Here is a 26,190-nt window from a genome sequence, read left to right on the forward strand (position 1 = left end):
TCTCCTTTGAGATTGATCTAGCTCCGAGCGATCTAGATCTTGATCTCTCTATACCTCATTGATTCGAGTTGAGATTCAGATCACTAGTGATTTTTTTTTAAATGTACCTATATTGCCAAAGAGAGACATTACTAGAGTGCTACAAATACACCTACATTTGGAGTGTTGTATTAGGGTTGTAAATGCCCTATTATCTTGTCATATAGAGACCCTACAAAAGTACTCCAACACCTTCATTTGGAGTGTTGTATTAGGGTTGCAACTACCCTCTTCTCTTGCTATGTAGAGACATTACTAGAGTGCTTCAAACACCTTCAATTGGAGTGTTGTATTAGAGTTGTAAATGCCCTATTATCTTATCATATGAAGACACTACTAGAGTGCTCCAAACATCTTCAAATGGAGTGGTATTAGGGTTGTAATTGCCTTATTATCTTGCCATCTGGAGACACTACTAGAGTGCTCAAAACACCTTCAATTGGAGTGTTGTATTAGGGTAATAAATGCCATATTATCTTGCCATATAGGGACACTACTAGAGTGCTCCAAACGCCTTCAATTTGAGTGTTGTATTAGGGTTGTAAATGCCATATTATCTTGCCATATAGAGACAATACTATAGTGCTCCAAACAACATCAATTTGAGTGTTGTATTAGGGGTTGCAACGATGCTCTTCTCTTGCCATATAGAGACATTACCAAAGTGCTGCAAATGCCCTATTATCTTTCAATCTGGAGACACTACTAGTTATAACTGTATTCATCTGGCAAAATATTATCTTGCAAATGCCCTATTACTAGAGTAACAGTTTTCTAGAAACAAATTAGTTTGAGTAATTGACCAGATTAGACTTGAACCGTCATGTGGATCGATACCCTTAATATACTACTCAATAGGATTGTACACTTGCAATCTGATTCGAAAGGTGTAAACAAGGTTAAATGGTACAGCTTGCTGTACTGAAACTTTGTGCATACTTTTGTGTGAACAAAAGGGATTAGGGTTTTCAAAAGAGAATGGTGGTGTGTGAGATGCCTCTCCAGATGGCTGTCTCCTCCCTTATATAACAAAATTCGTGACTTGGGAATAATCAGGCACAATCTGGAAGTGAATCAGGCGAAGATACAGCATTAAATGCATAAAATCTGGTGAAATTCTGTCTGGTGCGGCCCAGGGTGCGGCCAGTGGTGGCCGCACAGTTGTGCTGTGCTTTGTTGTTTGGTGCGCTGAGAAGTGTGCGGGTCGCCTAGGCCGCACGACCTCTCTGACTTGGTTATTTTTGTTCCTTTTTGATAGAGGTTTCTTCCAAAGTGGATACGGTCGCACCAAGTGCCCCAGAGACCGTTCCAAAGCTTGCAAATGCTCCAAAACTACAAATAAGATGAACAAACGGCAGTAACTTGGTTCTTGATGTATTTCTAAGCTAAATTATGCTAAATTAACCTAAATGCAGGGAAATTGGTCAAGTTATCGATTCAAAACCCTAAGCAAAAGTATATATATTTTGTGCTTATCAAGGATCAAGAGGCAAAGAACAAGACCCAAAGGGATTTCAATACTGACATATATGATCAAATGAGAAACACGACCATCCTCCTCCAAACCATAATCGCTCAAAATAAGTCAATGGAGACCCAAATTGCTCAACAAGCCACTCCTTTCCCCGCCCACAAGGTATGCTACCTGGCAAGCCGGAGAACAATCCACGTGAGCACATCAATGCAATGGTGGTAGCTGATTAGCAAAACACACAAGAGGCGCAGGTGCCGGTCACAGAAAATCTTGGAGAATCTGAGGGATCGTCACAAAAGGAAGGCGAATCTCCAAAAGAGGAAAAATCAGATGCAAATCCGCAAGAGGAAAGCGAATCTTCAAAAAAGATAAAAATTACAAGGTATATCCCTCATCATAAATCTTTTCCTTACTCAACACAGATGGTCAAATTAGGACTAGATGGTCAATTTGGTAGTTTAATGGAGCAAATCAATCAATTGAATCTTGAAGAAATCTTGCAAATGCCAAATCTAATCAAATTCTTGTTTAGTCGGACCCGAGTTGTTAAAGAAAAGGAAAAAGACCAATTTAAGGAAGGTAACCAATTAAATGATAACCCTCTTGAGATTTTACCCCCAAAATTGAATGATCCCGGTGCCTTTTCGATACCCTGTTCCATAGGAAATACCAAAATTCCCACTGCCTTGTGTGACCTTGGTGCAAGTGTCAGTCTTATGTCCAAATTTGTTTTTTACCAGCTTGATTCGTGCAAGTTGGAGCCAACCAATGTCAGGTTATATTTTGCTGATGGTTCATCACGAGCTCCACTTGGCATGTTGAAAACTGTTACTCTGAAAATTTAAAACTAAAGATTCCTGCTGATTTTGTAGTTAGAGAGACTGATAAGAACACTCAATCTAGAGTGATCTTAAGTTGAGCTATTTTGGCAACAACAGGTGCAAACATAAATGTCAAGGAGGGACAAATTTCCTTTTCTGTTGGAAGAGAAAAAAAAATATTTTCACCATCCAAGATTTTTTGATATCTCTTTTAATAAGTTTCCAAAAGTTGTGCAAGAATATTTGCAGGTGCATGCAAAATCTGTGAAAGGAAGGTCGGTGGCAAGATCTGCGATCGATCGATTGTGGCAGGTGAACAAGAAATAGTTGAAGGATCTGTTGTTTGAAAAACAAATCGGCGCGCGTGATTCGAGCGCAAGGAGGAGCGAAGGGATGCGCCCGATCAGCATCCCTCCTAATCAACGGAAAAGGGTCGAGTCGTAGACCTAAAACTAAGCGCTTCTTGGGAGGCAACCTAGGATGAAAAACTTTTAATTTCTACATTACTTTCTGTTGGGGTTTACGCGATGCTAACCGGAAATCCGTTTAGGCTTAAGTTGCGGAATGACCGTAGAACAAAAATTTCTACGGCCAACTTAAGCTCAGGATTAAACGGGGTATGTCAGGAAACTTTCCAAGGCGGTCCACCTTCAGTATTCCTTTGGCATCAAAACCCAATTTAATCATTTTACAGATCTACTCCATGATTGATTTCTAAAACTTTAATCTACTTACCAATTAAATAGATTAATATAGCATATTTATACCTTGTTTCCAAATCACAGTTGGAATGCAGACCGAGCGAGTAGAGCCTCACCAGGGAAGGAATCGACTCGGAGTATCATACGTGTGATACCTCTATCGGTTATCCACCAGGACTAACTAGAGAGCGGTTTGTTTCTTCTGCCAGAAATACCGTAAACCGCGGAATTCTGCAAAAACACTATTCACAGGAAAAAGACGAAAACCCGTAAACACGAATTTTCGGTTGCTCAGTTTCATCAATATGCAAAACTGACATACCGCTAAATTCAGTAAAACACTATTCATCGATCCCATAAATATACTCCACAACAACCCGCAAGATTATACGTCAAGTACGTATAACTTTCTTTTCTCAACCGAAACACTATTTGGGAGAGAAACCGAGAAAGAGAGAAAATACCGATCCATTTCGACACGAAACGGTATGAGTGAATTAGTTAATTTCTCTCTACCCCTCCACCCCTATTTATAGGGTTTAGGGTCGGTTGCCAAAAGACCAAAATGTCCTCCAAGTTCGGCCTATTTACAAGGTATGCCATTGACACCTCATCCTTTTATATGTGAAATGACCAAAATACCCCTTCCACACCCTTCCACACTCTTCTCCATGTTTCTACACATGCAAGGTGGCATAGGTGTGAAATGACCATTTTGCCCTTGTGGATAGGATTGATGACATGTCATCTGGATAGGATCAATGACATGTCATGCGGATAAGGACGAATCTGAAAAGACCCGAATGCCCTCGGTCCGAACACAAATAATATTCGTATAATTATTCTGAACAATTATATATATATTTTTCTTGCGGTTTGTTGTTTCGGTAATTTATACAACGTGTCATGCACATTTATAAATTAACCGGTTAACTTTTATACAACGTGTCACACACGTTTATAAATTAACCAATGTTTTTGCTCGTTATTTTTACATAACATTTATAATTTAATTATAACACGTATAATTAATTATAACCATCTTACTATTGATCATAACCAATTTATAATCAATCACAATAAGATTCTCCGATTAACTCCTATATGGTGTGACCCAATAGGATCTTTGTTATGTTGGTAAATAGAGTTAAAACTGTTTTAACTTCTATAATCATGGGTGGCATCTGGCAACACATCATGACCATCCAATTACACAGATGATGCTGTACTGTACAATGTCACGATCCAGTAAACAATTTACTTGTGTCTGTTCTTCTGTCTCATAGCTATCAGATCAGTTTCAAGGTAGATGTGTGTCATCCTTGCTAATTGAATCTTTTCTTGATCTTGAGCAGATTATCAAATATAATTACTCTTGTAATTATACTGCTAGCAGATAATCTTACTCTATCAAGGGGCCCAGTGATGCTATAGCTCGTATAGAGATACGAGGGACAAATAGTATTCTTGGTAAACTATCACTTCCTCAGCTAAGCTATACATATGGAAAAGCTACCGTTATGACTGCTTTTTACGGACAACGGTAGATAACAATCTCACATACATATTTCTCAGTGGGAATGATAAATACCTCATACTGTAGAACCTGACACTGAATGAAAACATAAATGACACGAACACAATTCTATTTAATGTTTCATTCGGGGTCTGTCAAATACCATGTTCCTAGAACATGTATCTATGTGATTAAAATGACATCTCGTGTCAGGTGGTTTGTAAAACTTAACCATCTTTTAATCCACATACTAACCTTATCGCGGTAATTAGTGTTCCTGCTAATTACCTTGGTCAGTGACCTTTTAAGAGTATATATCATCTATATTATGGAGTTTCACAATTTCAGTCATGAACTCGAAATGATCCATAAATTCAATAATACTCAAGGCAACAAAATGATATATAAATAAACATTCAATTCATGAACAAAGCTTTATGATAAATTATCGTATTATTGACTTCTAGATTATTACACTAACACTTTCCTCTTTTGATGTTAGTTATTAAAAAAATGAAAAACAAAAAATAAAAAAGAGCAACACCAACAGCTGCTGTGCGGCTAACCTGGGCCGTATGCCTGACAACTTCCTTTCCTTTAATTTGTTTCGATTTTTGCAAGAAACAGACTATGCGGCCAGCTATGCGGGCACCCTTGCCCGCACCGACGCCTTTCTCTAGCCATTTTTGGCAGTAAACAGAGGCCTCCCGTGCGGTCTGCCAGCCTGCACTCTCAACAGCAAGAATTCAAACGGCTCCTCTGCTGCAATCAAGGTTCTAAATAGCGATTATAGCGGCATAGCGGGGAGACCAAAAAAAAAAGCTATTGCGAATAGCGTAGCTATAGCGGAAGCTATCACACATAGCGATTTCCCTTTTCAAACTTTATATTCTATATTTCTACTAATTATCAACATAATCAATATTAGAGAATTGATGTAACAACTAAATGACAACTAATCTAAGTCTATACTTTTTATCAATTATGCAAATAAGAAGGAAAAAAAATCTAAAAAGTAACATTATTTAATAGTTTATACTTCATGGTATTACATATTATAATAGATAAAGAGTAATTAATTTTATACGGTAAATGAAGTCAATATACATATTTAAATATTTTATAATTATAATAATAATCAAAATCAGTTTTCAATTGAAACAAACGATAATAATTTTACAAATGAATACTATAAAAAGAGTAATCAAAATGAAGAATTAGGATTTGAATATTTCTCGATATAAAATGATAGAATAAATCACAAATAAAAATAGAAGCATATAGTTTGGTTTAGTATACTTATCGTAGAAGACCATGTAGCATTAGAAATAAGAATAGAAGTACAGAAGTCCATATAAATTGCAAAAAAAAATCATGTAGCATAGCGGTAGCTATAGCGGGTCTCATATAGCGGTAATAGCGGTCAGCTATTATAGCTATAGCGGTCGTAGATGAGTTAGCGCAATTTTATCTCATAGCTTAGCGTTTATGGTCCGGAAAAGCTATAGCGCCGCTATAGCTAGCTATTTAGAAGCCTGGCTGCAATTAATTGGCGCGCGAATCTTGGCATCCCTCCACCCTTTCCTTCTTCTCATTCTTTCCTTATTCACACCCCTCCATCCTTATAACATAGAACCCACTCTCCTTCATCTTCCATTCTCAATACACCCTCCAAACCAACCAAAACTTGCTCAAACTGCGGATTCCTCTTCTTCTCGATCATTTCAAGCATTTCTTCTTCTCAATTTTGCTTCGTTCATTCGACTCAAGAACAACCCAAGCAATCAATCGTGATCTTCGTTTCAATCGGGTTTTTCTCCTTTTCTCTTCTCTTTTATTGTTTTTTCTTGAATGATTTTGTTTAGAATAGTTTAGTTTGGTACCAACAATCTCTCTCTCGGGTTTCAATTGTTCATCTTGACCAAAAAAAGAAAACTAGAATTTTTAGGTTTATTTCTGTAGTTTAAAACCTTTAGTTTTGATTCATTTTTACTATTTAGAAGCTATCCAAACTTGTTTGTGCGGCTTGGTGTGCGGCTCCCCCTACTCGCACGATCTTCCCTTATTCAACCAGACCACCTGCTTGTGCGGCTTGCTGTGTGGCCACCCCTACCCGTATGGTTTAAACAACTACACCAATAATTGTTTTGTGCGGCCTACCCATCCCGCACTTGAATCCACACCAACCCTTTGTTTACTTTCCATCTGTTTTGTGCAGCCTTCCTAGCCCGTATTCCTGGCCACACTAACCTTTGTTTCGCCTGTTTATACTTTTGTTTTGCTTGTTTATTTTTATTTTCTGTACTTCTGGGCACACGTTGGTACCGTATCTCCCTTCTAGATTTTTCTAACTTCTTCTCAAGGAAAAATGGTGCGCATTAAGGTCATCAAGGAGCACAAGAAGGACGCGTACGAAAAAGGCGAGTCTAGCCGCCGTGTCAAGCGCAAGTCCTCATGCCGTCACGAGCAAGAAGAGGAAGAAATTCCCAATCTCTTGAACCCTACCCCAGCACCAGTCATGAGCCTTGCAAACAGTCAGGGGTGCGATGCCCTTAAATACAATCGCGTACTTGTCTCCTCTCGCTGGATCAATGTCCATGGCATCAATGAACTGGGGATTGATAATTCTGTGGAGTTCCTTACCTCTCGCATTGGCCTGTGGCACTTTCTCTCCGATATGGTCCCGACCTACACCAACATCACCATTGAATTTCTCTCCACTGTTGAGTTTGACCGTGCCAGTGGCATCATCTTTTTCGACTTGGGTGGCTTTCATTTCCAGCGCACATCCACCAAAATCATGCAACTCCTCAACCTGCCATTTGACAATCTGACTTCCATGAATGACACATGAACATACGACCCTGCCATGTCCAAGCATGCATTCAAGACCCCCATCTGTCAAACCGGGGTGCTCTCCCGCCAGATGAACAGGGCCATTCTGCACCCTACTCTCCGCTACATACACCCTTTTTGGGCGAGGTGAGACAATGGCTAAGTTTAATGAAGCCGAGACTTTTTACCTTTATTGCATGTTGCGCAGGAACAATGAGGAGCCATATCTCTTGCCTACTACCTCTGTAGGCACCTCTACTAAGTTGCCATTGGGCACCGCCCAAATGGCCAGATCACTGTGGGTGGTATCATCACCAAGATGGCCAATGCTCTCAACATTGATGGAGCCAATGAGCTCGTTGGAGGCCACATCACCCAAAACCTAGAATGCCTGAATCAAATGAGGTTGATCACTCGTGATGCCACCAATACCTCCTGGCTGAGCACTGGTCTCGAGCACCACCACTACCAGCTGCCTTTGGAGGAAGACTTGACCCCTTCCGCCAGTCCACATGGAAGCTGGAGAGTGTGCCCCACAGTTGCCCTTGCCCCTCCTGAAGATGACCCTGCTGTAGCACCTGTTGCTCAAGCCAATGCCTCCAACCAACAACTGATGAACTTTATGCAGGAACAGTTCCAACAGTTATGTGAAGGTTGGACCGCGAGCCTTTTCACTCTCTCCACCAATGTCACATCACAGTTCAATACTCTCAACCTTCGCCTCGACGGCATACAGACTCAGATTGACAATACCGAGGATGATGCCTACTATGCAAGATGGTATAGCTCTGAAGCATATGAGGCCAATGTCTGAGATGAGGATGAACGTGAGGACCCTTCGACACCACCTCACGCAAGAAGGGCCCGGCAAGCAGCAGCGCGCCGCCAAGATCCACCCAACCCACCTCTCGCCAATCAGTGAGGCTCCCCCGCTTCACCTTCGCTCCATGTCTGGTTAGTTTCCATGTTTTCTTCTATTTACTTTTTTCTTGTGTGAATTTAAGCATTGAGGTCAATGCTTCATTCAAGCTTGGGGGGGGGGGGGGTGTGGAATAGAAGAAATTTGTATCTACATTTAGGTCATGTTTATTTTTGAAAAATTTGCATTTTTAAGTGAAAAACTTGTGTGATTGCTTGAATAAGGACTTGCTTGGAAATTTTTGGTTTTGATTTGATAACTTTGAAAAATTAGAAATAACTCCATGTTTGATCAAAGAATTTCATCGGATGAGATGTTTTGAGATTTTGAAAAAATGAAAAATTGGATTTTATTGAAAAAGCATTTTGAAGCCAAGTTATGTCTTTTAAATAAAGGAATTTGGAATTTTTAAATAATAGAAAGATTGGGATATCCATTGGAATGAAAGAATACATTTGGATGTGTGTATTCATGATATTTGTGCAAAAATAGTTGAAAATTAGTTAAATTGAAATTTTTTGAGAAATAAATTAGGACTCCGCTTGCCTATGTTACGGTAACATGACGTACTTATGGCAATGAGTCTTTGACACTCTGCTCCGCTAGTTTGCCCGATAAAGTGGTCGAGTTTACATCAAAAGTGTGGATTCGTGTCATGGAAGGGTTGTACCAAAAGCATGCAAGTGCACTTTTGAATTAAAATGGTTGGGTATGGTTAACTACCTATAACTAACCGGTATTGTATTAAGGATAAAGAACATAGTGTCATGAAGAATAAAAGCAACAAAAGAAAAATTATTTTTTGCATGATATCAACACACGAGGTCCATAACTTTCTAGCCTATGCTTGTTCCAAGCTTGGGGGGGGGGGGGGGGGCAAAAAGAAAAATCACCACAAAATGAGAGCATAAATTTGGTGAATGAATGAAATAGTGATAAATTCAAAATATTAGTTTTTGCAAAATAATTGAAGCATCTTTGATTATGAAATTTGAGGGATTGAATTGTGGGGTGAATTATAATTGATCAAGGAAAGTTCAAATCATTGTCCAAAAGGATTCTCGCAGTTTTTAACAATAGCAAGATCATGTAAGTTTTTCACATTTAGGAATTTAATTGTAACTTTGGTGAGTTTAGGTACCGGCCCAATGCATAAGTTTGGATTTTTGCTTGAGGGTAAGCAAGGTTTAATCTTGGGAGAATTTGATGAGCATGAATTAGGTTTTTTATCTTGGGGGAATTTCCGTGCATTTAGGTTAGTTTAGAGTAATTTAACTTAGAAATACATCAAGAACTAAGCTACTACCGTTTGCTCATTTTATTTGTAGTTTTGGAGCATTTGCAAGCTTTGGACCGGTCTCTGGGGCACTTGGTGCGATCGTATCCATTTTGGAAGAAGCTTCGATCGAAAAAGAAGCAAATCAACCAAGTCAGACCTAAGGTGCAGCCAGGCCGACTCGCACACCTCTTAGAAGCGCCAGAAGACAACACAAGCACATTGGTGCGGCCAGTTGTGCGGCTACCCTTGCCCGCACCATGACCCGCACACCTCATCAGGAGACACGCTAGAAAGTCAGAGAGCTTTTGCGGGTGAAGGTGCGGCCTTTCCTACCCGCACGGTCTCCATCTCTCCTCACAGCACAGCCGGCTGTGCAGCCTGACCAGGCTGCATCCTGGGCCACACCAGCCAGATCTTTGGCAGATTTTATGCAGATTTCGTGCAGTCTTTGCTCGATTCACTTCCAGATTTTGTCTGATTATTCCCCAAGTCACTAATTTTGTTATATAAGGCAGGAGGCAGCCATAAGGAGACTCATCTTTCATACCACCATTCTCTACCACTAAACCCTAATTACCTTCTTCATTCATCCCATCTCTCAAGTGAATCAAAGGTGCGAAGGATTGAAGGACTTGGCGGATCTCGAGGAGCTTGCAAGGAAGAACTGAGGCATAACTTGGGAATTGGTGTATTCTATTTCTCTTGTTATTTTCTTGATTTTACTTGTATGAATTTCTTGTTTTCTATCATGGATGTTATTGTTATTGCACCCATGAGAGGCTAATTTCCTCTCTAAGGGCTTACGTTGTAGTATGAACTTGTGTTAGTTTATTTACTTGGATGTTCTCTTGATGATGATTGTTTTGGCTTGATATTTGGTTTTAATTTATATATTTGTGAATCATGCATGATTTGTCATTTGGTAATCGAACCTTGTTAGGGTAGTGACAGTACTTTAGCATTAATGGTGTATGATGAAGAAGATACCATTTCATTGTACAAAAATAATCTTAGAATGGTAGATAAGGTGGCCTCAAATCTAACTACTGAATCATAGAACCAAATATGGTACCAAGTAGTAGTAGTAGATGTTTCCTATTAAATAACTCAATTAGGTGGATGAGAGCCCCAATTAAGAGGTACTCTAGTGTCTCTATATGGTAAGATAATAGGGCATTTACAACCAAAATACAACACTCCAATTGAAGGTGTTTCGAGAACTCTAGTGGTGCCTCCAGATTGCAAGATAATAAGGCATTTAAAACCCTAAAACAACACTCCAATTCAACATTTTTGAGCACTCCAATAATGTCTCCAGACGACAAGACAATAGGGCAATTACAACCCTAATACAACACACACCAATTGAAGATGTTTGGAGCACTCTAGTAGTGTCTCTATATGGCAAGATAATAGGAAATTTACAACCCTAATACCACCCTCCAATTGAAGGTGTTTGGAGAACTCTGGTAGTGTCTCTATATGGCAATATAATAGGGTATTTACAACCCTAATACCACACTCAAGATAATAGGGCAATTACAACCCTAATACAACTCTCCATTTGAAGATGTTTGGAGCACTGTAGTGGTGTCTCTATATGGCAAGATATTAGGGCATTTACAACTCTAATACAACACTCCAATTGAAGGTGTTTGAAGCACTCTAAGTAGTGTCTGTATATGGCAAGATAACAGGGCATTTACAACCCCAATACAACACTCGAATTGAACGTGTTTGGAGCACTGTAGTAGTGTCTCCAGATTGCAATATAATAGAGTATTTACAACCCTAATACACACTCCAATTGGACGTGTTTGGAGCACTCTAGTAGTGTCTCCAGATGACAAGATAATAGGACATTTACAAGCCTAATACAACACTCCAATTGAAGGTGTTTGTTGCAATCTAATAGTGTCTCCCGATGGCAAGATAATAGGGCAATTACAACTCTAATACAACACTCCAACTGAAGACGTTTCGAGCACTCTAGTATTGTCTCTATATGTCAAGATAATAGGACAATTACAACCCAAATACAACATTCAAACTGAGGATGTTTGGAGCACTATAGTAGTGTCTCTATATGGCAAGATAATAGGTCATTTACAACCCTAATAAAACACTCCAATTGAACTTGTTTCGAGCACTCTAGTAATGTCTCTATATGGCAAGATAATAGGGCATTTACAACCCTAATACAACACTCCAATTGAAGGTGTTTGGAGTACTATAGTAGTGTCTCCAGATTGCAAGATAATAAGGCATTTCCAACCCTCATACAACACTATAATTGAAGGTGTTTGGAGCACTCTAGTAGTGTCTCCCGATGGCAAGATTATAGGGCAATTGGATATATTATACAACACTGCAATTGAAGATATTTGGAGTACTCTAGTTGTGTGTATATATGGCAAGAAAATGGGGCATTTACAATCCTATTACAACACTCCAATGGAAGGTGTTTGGAGAACTTTGGTAGTGTCTTTATATGGCAAGATAATAGGGTATTTTCAAGCCTAATACAACAATAACACTCCAATTGAAGGTGTTCAGAGCACTATAGTAGTGTCTCCAAATTGCAATATAATAGGGCATTTAAAACCCTAATACAACACTCCAATTGGACATGTTTGGAGCACTCTAGTAGTGTCTCCAGATGACAAGATAATAGGACATTTACAAGCCTAATACAACACTCCAATTGAAGGTGTTTGGAGCACTATAGTAGTGTCTCCAGATTACTAGATAATAAGGCACTTCCAACCCTAATACAACACTATAATTGAAGGTCTTTGGAGGACTCTAGTAGTGTCTCCCGATGGCAACATTATAGGGCAATTGCAAACCTAATACAACACTCCAATTGAAGATATTTGGAGCACTCTAGTTGTGTCTATATATGGCAAGAAAATGGAGCATTTACAACCCTAATACAACACTCCAATGGAAGGTTTTGGAGAACTCTGGTAGTGTCTTTATATGGCAAGATAATAGGATATTTTCAAGCAAAATACAACACTTCAATTGAAGGTGTTTGGAGCACTCTAGTAATGTCTCTATATGGCAAGATAATAGGACAATTACAACCCTAATACAACATTCAAACTGAAGATGTTTGGAGCACTATAGGAGTGTCTCTATATGACAAGATAATAGGTCATTTACAACCCTAATAAAACACTCCAATAAAATGTGTTTCGAGCACTCTTGTAATGTCTCTATATGGCAAGATAATAGGGCATTTACAACCCTAATACAACTCTCCAATTGAAGATGTTTGGAGCACTGTAGTGGTGTCTCTATATGGCAAGATATTAGGAAATTTACAACCCTAATACAACACTCCAATTGAAGGTGTTTGAAGCACTCTAAGTAGTGTCTCTATATGGCAAGATAAAAGGGCATTTACAACCGTAATATAACACTCCAATTCAAGGTGTATAGAGCACTCTGATAATGGCTCTATATAGCTCGATAATAGGGCAATTACAACCCTAATACAACTCTCCAATTGAAGATGTTTGGAGCACTCAAGTAGTGTCTCCTGATGACAACAGAATATGATATTTACAAGCCAAATACAACACTCTAATGGAAGGTGTTTGGAGCACTCTAATAGTCTCTCACGATGGCAAGATAATAGGGCAATTACAACTCTAATACAACACTCCAACTGAAGTTGTTGGGAGCACTCTAGTAGTGTTTCTATAAGGCAAGATAATAAGTCATTTACAACCCTTATACAACACTCCAATTGAAGGTGTTTGGAGCACTCTAGTAATGTCTTTATATGGCAAGATAATAGGGCATTTACAACCCTAATACAACACTCCAATTGAAGGTGTTTGTAGCACTCTATAAGTGTCTCTATATGGCAAGATAACAAGGCATTTACAACCCAAATACAAAACTCCAATTGAATGTGTTTGGAGCACTATAGTAGTGTCTACAGATTGCAAGATAATGAGGCATTTCCAACCCTAATACAACACTATAATTGAAGGTCTTTGGATCAATCTAGTAGTGTGTTCCGATGGCATGATTATAGGGCAATTGCAAACCTAATACAACACTTCAATTGAAGATATTTGGAGTACTCTAGCTGTGTCTATATATGGCAAGAAAATGGGGCATTTACAACCCTAATACAACTCTCCAATGGATGGTGTTTGGAGAACTCTGGTAGTGTATTTATATAGCAAGATAATAAGGTATTTTCAAGCATCATACAACACTTCAATTTTAGGTGTTTGGAGCACTCTAGTAATGTCTCTATATGGCAAGATAATAGGACAATTACAACCCAAATACAACATTCAAACTGAGGATGTTTCTAGCACTATAGTAGTGTCTCTATATGGCAAGATAATAGGTTGTTTACAACCCTAACAAAACACTCCAATTGAATGTGTTTCAAGCACTCTAGTAATGTCTCTATATGGCAAGATAATATGGCATTTACAACCCTAATACAACACTCCAATTATAGGTGTTTGGAGCACTCTGATAATGTCTCTATATAGCAAGATAATAGACCATTTACAACCCTAATTCAACACTCCAATTTAAGGTGTTTGGAATACTCTAGTAGTGTCTCTACATGGCAAGATAATAGGGAATTTACAACCCTAATACGACACTCCAATTGAAGGTGTTTGGAGCACTATAGTAGTGTCTCCAGATTGCAAGATAATAAGGCATTTCCAACCCTCATACAACACTATAATTGAAGGTGTTTGGAGCACTCTAGTAGCGTCTCTATATGGCAAGAAAATTGGGCATTTACAACCCTAATACCACAATCCAATTGAAGTTGTTAGGAGCACTCTAAGTAGTGTCTCTATATGGCAAGATAATAGGACATTTACAACCCCAATACAACACTCCAATTAAAGGTGTTTGGAGCACTGTAGTGGTGTCTCTATATGGCAAGATAATAGGGCAATTACAACTCTAATACAACACTCCAATTGAAGATGTTTGGAGCACTCTATTAGTGTCTCTATATGGCAAGATAATAGGGCGTTTACAACCCTAATACAACACTCCAATTACTTACCTAATATAACACTCCAATTCAAGGTGTATAGAGCACCCAAGTAGTGTCTCCAGATGGCAAGATAATAGGGCTATTACACCCCTAATACAACTCGCCAATTGAAGCTGTTTGGAGCACTCTAGTGGTGTCTCTATATGGCAAGATATTATGCCATTTACAACCCTAATACAACACTCCAATTGAAGGTGTTTGAAACACTCTCAGTAGTGTCTTTATATGGCAATATAATAGGACGTTTACAACCAGAATACAACACTCCAATTGAAGGTGTTTGGAGCATTCTAGTAGTGTCTCCAGATGACAATATAATAGGACATTTACGACCCTAATATAACACTCCAATTCAAGGTGTATAGAGCACTTTAGTATTGTCTCCAGATGGCGAGATAATAGGGCAATTACAACCCTAATACAACTCACCAATTGAAGATGTTTGGAGCACTGTAGTGGTATCTCTATATGGCAAGTTATTAGGGCATTTACAACCCTAATACAACACTCCAATTGAAGGTGTTTGAAGCACTCTAAATAATGTCTCTATATGGCAAGATAACAGGGCATTTACAACCCCAATACAACACACCAATTAAACGTTCTTGGAGTACAATAGTAGTGTCTCCAGGTTGCAATATAAAAGGACATTTACAAGCCTAATACAACACTCCAATTAAAGATGTTTCGAGCACTCTAGTAGTGTCTCTATATTTCAAGATAATAGGGCGTTTACAACCCTAATACAGCACTCCGATTACAACCCTAATATAAGACTTCAATCCAAGGTGTATAGAGCACCCTAGTAGTGTGTCCAGATGGCAAGATAATAGGGCAATTACACCCCTAATACAACACTCCAATTGAAGGTGTTTGAAGCACTCTAAATAATGTCTCTATATGGCAAGATAACAGGGCATTTACAACCCCAATACAACACACCAATTGAACGTGTTTGAAGCACTACAGTAGTGTCTCCAGATTGCAATATAATAGGGCATTTACAACCCTATTACGACACTCCAATTGGACGTGTTTGGAGGACTCTAGTAGTGTCTCCAGATGACTAGATAATAAGACATTTACAAGCCTAATACAACACTCCAATTGAAGGTGTTTGGAGCACTCTAATAGTGTCTCCCGATGGCAAGATAATAGGGCAATTACACCTCTAATACAATACTCCAACTGAAGACGTTTGGAGCACTCTAGTAGTGTCTCTATAAGGCAAGATAATAGGTCATTTACAACCCTCATACAACACTCCAATTGAAGGTGTTTGGAGAACTTTTGTAATGTCTTTATATGGAAAGATAATACAGCATTTACAACCCTAATACAACACTCCAATTAAAGGTTTTTGGAGCACTCTGATAAATTCTCTATATGGCAAGATAATAGGCCATTTACAACCCTAATTCCACACTGCAATTTAAGGTGTTTGGAATACTCTAGTATTGTCTCCATATGGCAAGATTATAGGGCATTTACAACATTAATACAACACTCAAATTGAAAGTGTTTGGAGCATTCTAGTAGTGTCTCCAGATTGCAATATAATAGGGCATTTACCACCCTAATACAACACTCCAATTCAAGGTGTTTAGAGCACTCTAGTAGTGTCTCCAGATGACAACATAATAGGACATTTACAAGGCTAATACAACACTCTAATTAAAGGTGTTTGGAGCACTATAGTAGTCTCTCCAGATGGCAAGATAATAGGGCAATTACAACCATAATACAACTCTCCAATTGAAGATGTTTGGAGCACTCTAGTAATGTCTCTATAAGGCCAGATAAAATGTCATTTATATGGCAAGATAATAGGGCATTTACAACCCTAATACAACACTCCAATTGAAGGTGTTTGTAGCACTCTATAAGTGTCTCTATATGGCAAGATAATAGGGCATTTACAACCCAAATACAACACTCCAATTGAAGGTGTTTGGAGCACTATAGTTGTGCTCCAGATTGCAAGATAATAAGGCATTTCCAACCGTAATACAACACTATAATTGAAGGTCTTTGGCGCACTCTAGTACTGTCTCCCGATGGCAAGATTATAGGGGCAATTGCAAACCTAGTACAACACTCCAATTGAAGATATTTGGAGCACTCTAGTTGTGTCTATATATGGCAAGAAGATGGGGCATTTACAACCCTAATACAGCACTCCAATGGAAGGTTTTTAGAGAACTCTGGTAATGTCTTTATATGGCAAGATAATAGGGTATTTTCAAACCTAATACAAAACTTCAATTTTAGGTGTTTGGAGCACTCTAGTAATGTCTCTATATGGCAAGATAATATGACAATTACAACCCTAATACAGCATTCAAACTGAGGATGTTTGGACCACTATAGTATACTCTCTATATGGCAAGATAATAGGCCATTTACAACCCTAGTAAAACACTCCAATTGAACGTGTTTCGAGCACTCTAGTAATGTCTCTATATGGCAAGATAATATGGCATTTACAACCCTAATACAACACTCTAATTAAAGGTGTTTGGAGCACTCCGATAATGTCTCTATATGGCAAGATTACAGGCCATTTAAAACCCGAATTCAACACTCCATCAGAAGATGTTTCGAATACTCTAGTAGTGTCTCCATATGGCAAGATACTTCGGCATTTACAACACGAATACAACACTCCCATTGAAGGTGTTTGGAGAATTCTAGTAGGGTCTCCATATTGAAAATATTTGGATTGTCTATATGGCAAGATAATAGGGCGTTTACAACCCTAATACAACACTCTAATTCAAGGTGTATAGAGCACTCTGATAATGTCTCTATATGGCAAGATAATAGGGCGTTTACAACCCTAATACAACACTCCAATTACAACCCTAATATAACACACCAATTCAAGGTGTATAGAGCAATCTAGTAGTGTCTCCAGATGGCGATATAATAGGGCTATTACAACCCTAATACAACTCTCCAATTGAAGATGTTTGGAGCACTATAGTGGTGTCTCTATATGGCAAGATATTAGGTCATTTACAACCCTAATACAACACTCCAATTGAAGGTGTTTGAAGCACTCTATGTAGTGTCTCTATATGGCAAGATAATAGGGCGATTACAAGCATAAGACGACACTCCAATTGAAGTTGTTTGGAGCTTTCCAGTTGTGTCTCCAGATGACAATATAATTAGTCATTTACAACCCTAATATAACACTCCAATTGAAGGTGTATAGAGCACTCTAGTAGTGTCTCCAGATGACGAGATAATAGGGCAATTACAACCCTAATACAACTCTCCAATGGAAGATGTTTGGAGCACTGTAGTGGTATCTCTATATGGCAAGATATTAGGGCGTTTACAACCCTAATACAACACTCCAATTGAAGGTGTTTGAAGCACTCTAAGTAGTGTCTCTATATGGCAAGATAACAGGTCATTTACAACCCCAATACAACACACCAATTGTACGTGTTTGGAGCACTAGAGTAGTGTCTCCAGATTGCAATATAATAGGGCATTTACGACCCTAATACAACACTCCAATCGGATGTGTTTCGAGCACTCTAGTAGTGTCTCCAGATGTTAACATAATAGGACATGTACAAGCGTAATACAACACTCCAATTAAACGTGTTTGGAGCACTCTAATTGTGTCTCCCGATGGCATGGTAATAGGGCAATTACAACCCTCATACAACACTCCAATTGAAGGTGTTTGGAGCACTCTAGTATTGTCTTTATATGGCAAGATAAAAGGGCATTTACAACTGTAATACAACACTCCAATTAAAGGGGTTTAGGGCACTCTAATAATGTCTCTATATGGCAAGATAATAGGCCATTTACAATCCTAATACAACACTCCAATTAGACCTGTTTGGAGCACTCTTGTAGTGTCTCCAGATGACTAGATAATAAGACATTTACAAGCCTAATACAACACTCCAATTGAAGGTGTTTGGAGCACTCTAATAGTTTCTCGCGATGGCAAGATAATAGGGCATTTACAACCCTAATACAACTCTCCAATTGAAGATGTTGGGAGCACTCTAGTTGTGTCTCTATAAGGCAAGATAATAGGTCATTTACAACCCTCATACAACACTCCAATTGAAGGTGTTTGGAGCACTCTAGTAATGTCTCTATATGGAAAGATAATAGGGCATTTACAACCTTAATACAACACTCTAATTAAAGGTGTTTGGAGCACTCTGATAATGTCTCTATATGGCAAGATAATAGGCCATTTACAACCCTAATTCAACACTCCAATTTAAGGTGTTTGGAATACTCTAGTAGTGTGTCCATATGACAAGATTATAGGGCATTTACAACCCTAATACAACACTCCAATTGAAGGTGTGTGGAGCATTCTAGTAGTGTCTCCAGATTGCAATATAATAGGGCATTTACCACCCTAATACAACACTCGAATTCAAGGTCTTTAGAGCACTCTAGTAGTGTATCCAGAGGACAAGATAATAGGACATTTACAAGCCTAATACAACACTCCAATTAAAGGTGTTTGGAGGACTATATTAGTGTCTCTAGATGGCAAGATAATAGGGCAATTACAACCCTAATACAACTCTCCAATTGAAGATGTTTGGAGCACTCTAGTAGTGTCTCTATAAGGCAAGATAATATGTCATTTACAACCCTCATACAATACTCCAATTGAAGGTGATTGGAGTACTCTAGTAATGTCTTTATATGGCAAGATAATAGGTCATTTACAACGCTAATACAACACACCAATTGTAGGTGTTTGTAGCACTCTATAAGTGTCTCTATATGGCAAAATAATAGGGCATTTACTACCCAAATACAACACTCCAATTGATGGTGTTTGGAGCACTATAGTTGTGTCTCCAGATTGCAAGATAATATGTCATTTCCAACCCTAATACAACACTATAATTGAATGTCTGTGGGGAACTCTAGTATTGTCTCCCGATGGTAAGATTATAGGGCAATTACAAACCTAATACAACACTCCAATTAAAGATATTTGGAGTACTCTAGTTGTGTCTATATATTGTAAGAAAATGGGGCATTTACAACCCTAATACAACACTCCTATGAAAGGTGTTTGGAGAACTCTGGTAATGTCTTTATATGGCAAAATAATAGGGTATTTTCAAGCCTAATACAAAACTTCAGTTTTAGGTGTTTGGAGCACTCTAGTAAAGTCTCTATATGGCAAGATAATATGACAATTACAACACTAATACAACATTAAAACTGAGGATGTTTGGAGCACTATAGTAGTGTCTCTATATGTCAAGATAATAGGTCATTTACAACCATAATAAAACACTCCAATTGAACGTGTTTCGAGCACTCTAGTAATGTCTCTATATGGCAAGATAACAGGGCATTTACAACCCTAATACAACACTCTAATTAAATGTATTTGGAGCACTCTGATAATGTCTCTATATGGCAAGATAATAGGCCATTTACAACCCTAATTCAACACTCCATGAGAAGATGTTTGGAAAACTCTAGCAGTGTCTCTATATGGCAAGATATTAGGTCATTTACAACCCTAATACAACACTCCAATTGAAGATGTTTGGAGAACTCTAGTAGTATCTCTATATGGCAAGATAATAGGGCGTTTACAACACTTCAATTGAAGGTGTTTGGAGCACTCTAGTAGTGTCTCCAGATTGCAATATAATAGGGCATTTACAACCCTAATACAACACTCCAATTAGTTGTCTTTGGATCACTCTAGTAGTTTCTCCAGATGACAAGATAATAGGACATTTACAAGCCTAATACAACACTCCAATTGAAGGTGTTTGGGCACTCTAATAGTGTCTCCCGATAGCAAGATAATAGGGCAATTACAACTCGAATACAACACTAAAACTGAAGATGTTTGGAGCACTCTAGTAGTGTCATAAGGCAAGATAATAGGTCATTTACAACTCTCATACAACACTCCAATTGAAGGTGTTTGGAGCACTCTAGTATTGTCTTTATATGGCAAGATAAAAGGGCATTTACAACCCCAATACAACACTCCAATTAAAGATGTTTAGGGCACTCTGATAATGTCTCTATATGGCAAGATAATAGGCCATTTACAACCATAATTGAACACTCCAATTTAAGGTGTTTGGAATACTCTAGTAGTGTCTCCATATGGCAAGATAATAGGGCATTTACAACCCTAATACAACACTCCAATTGAAGGTGTTTGGAGCATTCTAGTAGTGTCTCCAGATTGCAATATAATAGGGCATTTACCACCCTAATACAACACTCCAATTGAAGGTGTTTAGAGCACTCTAGGTGTGTGTCTCCAGGTGACAAGATAATAGGACATTTACAACCCTAATACAACACTCCAATTTAAGGTGTCTGGAGCACTCTAATATTGTCTCTATATGTCAAGTTATTATGGCATTTACAATCTAATACAACACTCCAATTGATGGTGTTTGGAGAACTCTTGTAGTGTCTCTATGTGGCAGGAAAATTGGGCATTTACAACCCTAATACCACAATCCAATTCAAGTTGTTAGCAGCACTCTAAGTAGTGTCTCCATATGGCAAGATAATAGGACATTTACAACCCCAATACAACACTCCAATTAAAGGTGTTTCGAGCACTATAGTAGTGTCTCCAGATGGCAAGATAATAGGGCAATTACAACCCTAATACAACTCTCCAATTGAAGATGTTTGGGGCACTGTAGTGCTGTCTCTATATGGCAAGATATTAGGGTATTTACAACCTTAATACAACACTCCAATTGAAGGTGTTTGAAGCACTCTAAGTAGTGTGTATATATTGCAAGATAACAGGGCATTTACAACCCTAATACAACACTCCAATTGAAGGTGTCTAGAGCATTCTAGTAGTATCTCTAGATGGCAAGATAATCGGGCAATTACAACTCTAATACAACACTCCAATTGAAGATGTTTGGACCACTTTAGTAGTGTCTCTATATGGCAAGCCCTAATACAACACTCCAATTACAACCCTAATATAACACTCCAATTCAAGGTGTATAGAGCACTCTAGTAGTGTCTCCAGATAGCAAGATAATAGGGCAATTACACCCCTAATACAACTCTCCAATTGAAGATGTTTGGAGCACTCAAGTGGTTTCTCTATATGGCAAGATATTAGGTGATTTACAACCCTAATACAACACTACAATTGAAGGTGTTTGAAACACTCTAAGTAGTGTCTCTATATGGCATAGATAATAGGGCGTTTACAACCCTAATACAACACTCCAATTGAAGGTGTTTGGAGCATTCTAGTAGTGTCTCCAGATGACAATATAATAGGGCATTTACAATCCTAATATAACACTCCATTTCAAGGTGTATAGAGCACTCTAGTAGTGTCTCCAGATGGCGAGATAATAGGGCAATTACAACCCTAAGACAACTCTCCAATTGAAGATTTTTGGAGCACTGTAGTGGTATCTCTAAATGGCAAGATATTAGGGCATTTACAACCCTAATACAACACTCCAATTGAAGGTGTTTGAAGCACTCTAAGTTGTGTATCTATATTGAAAGATAACAGGGCATTTACAACCCCAATACAACACACCAATTGAACTTGTTTGGAGCACTATAGTAGTGTCTCTAGATTGCAATATAATAGGGTATTTACAATCCTAATACAACACTCCAATTAGACCTGTTTGGAGCACTCTAGTAGTGTCTCCAGATGACTAGATAATAAGACATTTACAAGCCTAATACAACACTCCAATTGAAGTTGTTTGGAGCACTCTAATAGTGTCTCGCGATGGCAAGATAATAGGGCATTTACAACCCTAATACAAGTCTCCAATTAAAGATGTTGGGAGCACTCTAGTAGTGTCTTTATATGGCAAGATAATAGGGCATTTACAACCCTAATACAACACACCAATTGTAGGTGTTTGTAGCACTCTATAAGTGTCTCAATATGGCAAGATTATAGGGCATTTTGCAACCCAAATACAACACTATAACTGAATGTCTTTGGGGAACTCTAGTAGTGTCACCCGATGGTAAGATTATAGGGCAATTACAAACCTAATACAACACTTCAATTGAAGATATTTGGAGCACTCTAGTTGTGTCTATATATTATAAGAAAATGGGGCATTTACAACCCTAATACAACACTCTAATAGAAGGTGTTTGGAGAACTCTGGTAATGTCTTTATATGGGAAAATAATAGGTTATTTTCAAGCCTAATACAAAACTTCAATTTTAGGTGTTTGGAGCACTCTAGTAATGTCTCTATATGGCAAGATAATATGACAATTACAACCCTAATACAACATTCAAACTGAGGATGTTTGGAGCACTATAGTAGTGTCTCTGCATGGCAAGATAAGAGGTCATTTACAACCCTAATAAAACACTCCAATTGAACGTGTTTCGAGCACTCTAGTAATGTCTCTAGATGGTAAGATAACAGGGCATTTACAACCCTAATACAACACTCTAATTAAAGGTATTTGGAGCACTCTGATAATGTCTCTATATGGCAAAGATAATAGGCCATTTACAACCCTAATTCAACACTCCAATTTAAGGTGTTTGGAATACTCTAGTAGTGTCTCCATTTGGCAATATAATAGGGCATTTACAACCCTAATACAATACTCCAATTGAATGTGTTTGGAGAATTCTAGTAGTGTCTCCACATTGCAATATAATAGGGCATTTACCACCCTAATACAACACTCCAATTGAAGGTGTTTAGAGCACTCTAGGTGTGTGTCTCCAGGTGACAACATAATAGGACATTTACAACCCTAATACAACACTCTAATTTAAGGTGTCTGGAGCACTCTAATATTGTCTCTATATGTCAAGTTATTATGTCATTTACAATCAAATACAACACTCCAATTGATGGTGTTTGGAGAACTCTTGTAGTGTCTCTATGTGGCAGGAAAATTGGGCATTTACAACCCTAATACCACAATCCAATTCAAGTTGTTAGGAGCACTCTAAGTAGTGTCTCCATATGGCAAGATAATAGGACATTTACAACCCCAATACAACACTCCAATTAAAGGTGTTTCGAGCACTATAGTAGTGTCTCCAGATGACAAGATAATAGGGCAATTACAACCCTAATACAACTCTCCAATTGAAGATGTTTGGGGCACTATAGTGCTGTCTCTATATGGCAAGATATTAGGGTATTTACAACCTTAATACAACACTCCAATTGAAGGTGTTTGAAGCACTCTAAGTAGTGTGTATATATTGCAAGATAACAGGGCATTTACAACCCTAATACAACACTCCAATTGAAGGTGTCTAGAGCACTCTAGTAGTATCTCTAGATGGCAAGATAATCGGGCAATTACAACTCTAATACAATACTCCAATTGAAGATGTTTGGACCACTTTAGTAGTGTCTCTATATGGCAAGCCCTAATACAACACTCCAATTACAACCCTAATATAACACTCCAATTCAAGGTGTATAGAGCACTCTAGTAGTGTCTCCAGATAGCAAGATAATAGGGCAATTACACCCCTAATACAACTCTTAAATTGAAGATGTTTGGAGCACTCCAGTGGTTTCTCTATATGGCAAGATATTAGGTCATTTACAACCCTAATACAACACTCCAATTGAAGGTGTTTGAGACACTCTAAGTAGTGTCTCTATATGGCATAGATAATATGGCGTTTACAACCCTAATACAACACTCCAATTGAAGATGTTTGGAGCATTCTAGTAGTATCTCCAGATGACAATATAATAGGGCATTTACAACCCTAATATAACACTCCATTTCAAGGTATATAGAGCACTCTCGTAGTGTCTCCCGATGGCGAGATAATAGGGCAATTACAACCCTCATACAACTCTCCAATTGAAGATTTTTGGAGCACTGTAGTGGTATCTCTATACGGCAAGATATTAGGGCATTTACAACCCTAATACAACACTCCAATTGAAGGTGTTTGAAGCACTCTAAGTTGTGTCTCTATATGGAAAGATAACAGGGCATTTACAACCCCAATACAACACACCAATTGAACGTGTTTGGAGCACTATAGTAGTGTCTCCAGATTGCAATATAATAGTGCATTTACAACCCTAATACAACACTCCAATTAGACCTGTTTGGAGCACTATAGTAGTGTCTCCAGATGACTAGATAATAAGACATTTACAAGCCTAATACAACACTCCAATTGAAGGTGTTTGGAGGATTCTAATAGTGTCTCGCGATGGCAAGATAATAGGGCAATTACAACTCTAATACAACACTCCAACTGAAGGTATTTGGAGCACTCTAGTAGTGTCTCTATAAGGCAAGATAATAGGTCATTTACCACACTCATACAACACTCCAATTGAAGGTGTTTGGAGCACTCTAGTAATGTCTTCATATGGCAAGATAATAGGGCATTTACAACCCTAATACAGCACTCCAATTAAAGGTGTTTGGAGCACTCCAGTTGTTTCTCTATATGGCAAGATAATAGGCCATTTACAACCCTAATAAAACACTCCAATTTAAGGTGTTTCGAATACTCTAGTAGTGTCTCCATATGGCAAGATAATAGGGCATTTACAACCCTTGTTCAACACTCCAATTGAAGGTGTTTGGAGCATTCTAGTAGTGTCCCCAGATTGCAATATAATAGGGCATTTACCACCCTAATACAACACTCCAATTCAAGATGTTTAGAGCACTCTAGTAGTGTCTCCAGAGGACAAGAAAATATGACATTTAGAAGCCTAATACAACACTCCAATTGAAGGTGTTTGGAGCACTCTAATAGTGTCTCCCGATGGTAAGATAATAGGGCAATTACAACTCTAGTACAACACTCCAATTGAAGGTGTTTGGAGCACTCTACTATTGTCTCTATAAGGCAAGATAATTGGTCATTTACAACACTTATACAACACTCCAATTGAAGGCGTTTGGAGCACTCTAGCAATGTGTCTATATTGCAAGATAATAGGGCATTTACATCCCAAATGCAACACTCCAATTGAAGGTGTTTGGAGCACTCTGATAATGTCTTTATATGGCAAGATAATAGGTCATTTAACCCTAATTCAACACTCCAATTTAAGGTGTTTGGAATACTCTAGTAGTGTCTCCATATGGCAAGATACTTGGGCATTTACAACCCGAATACAACACTACTATTGAAGGTGTTTGGAGAATTCTACTAAAGTCTCTATATGGCAAGATAGTAGGGCATTTACATCCCTAGTACAACACTCCAATTGAAAGTGTTTGGAGCACTCTAGTAGGGTCTCCAGATGGCAAGATAATAGGGCATTTACAACTCTAATACAACACTCCAACTGAAGATGTTTGGAGCACTCTAGTAGTGTCTCTATAAGGCAAGATAATAGGTCATTTACAACCCTCATACAACACTCCAATTGAAGGTGTTTGGAGTACTTTAGTAATGTCTTTATATGGAAAGATAATAGGGCATTTACAACCCTAATACGACACTCAAATTGAAGTTGTTTGGAGCACTCTAGTAGTGTCTCTATGTGAAAAGATAATAGGGCATTTACAACCCTAATACAA

The sequence above is a fragment of the Carex rostrata genome, chromosome 18, assembly GCF_964058835.1.
Source record: "Carex rostrata chromosome 18, lpCarRost1.2, whole genome shotgun sequence".
NCBI lineage: Eukaryota > Viridiplantae > Streptophyta > Magnoliopsida > Poales > Cyperaceae > Carex > Carex rostrata.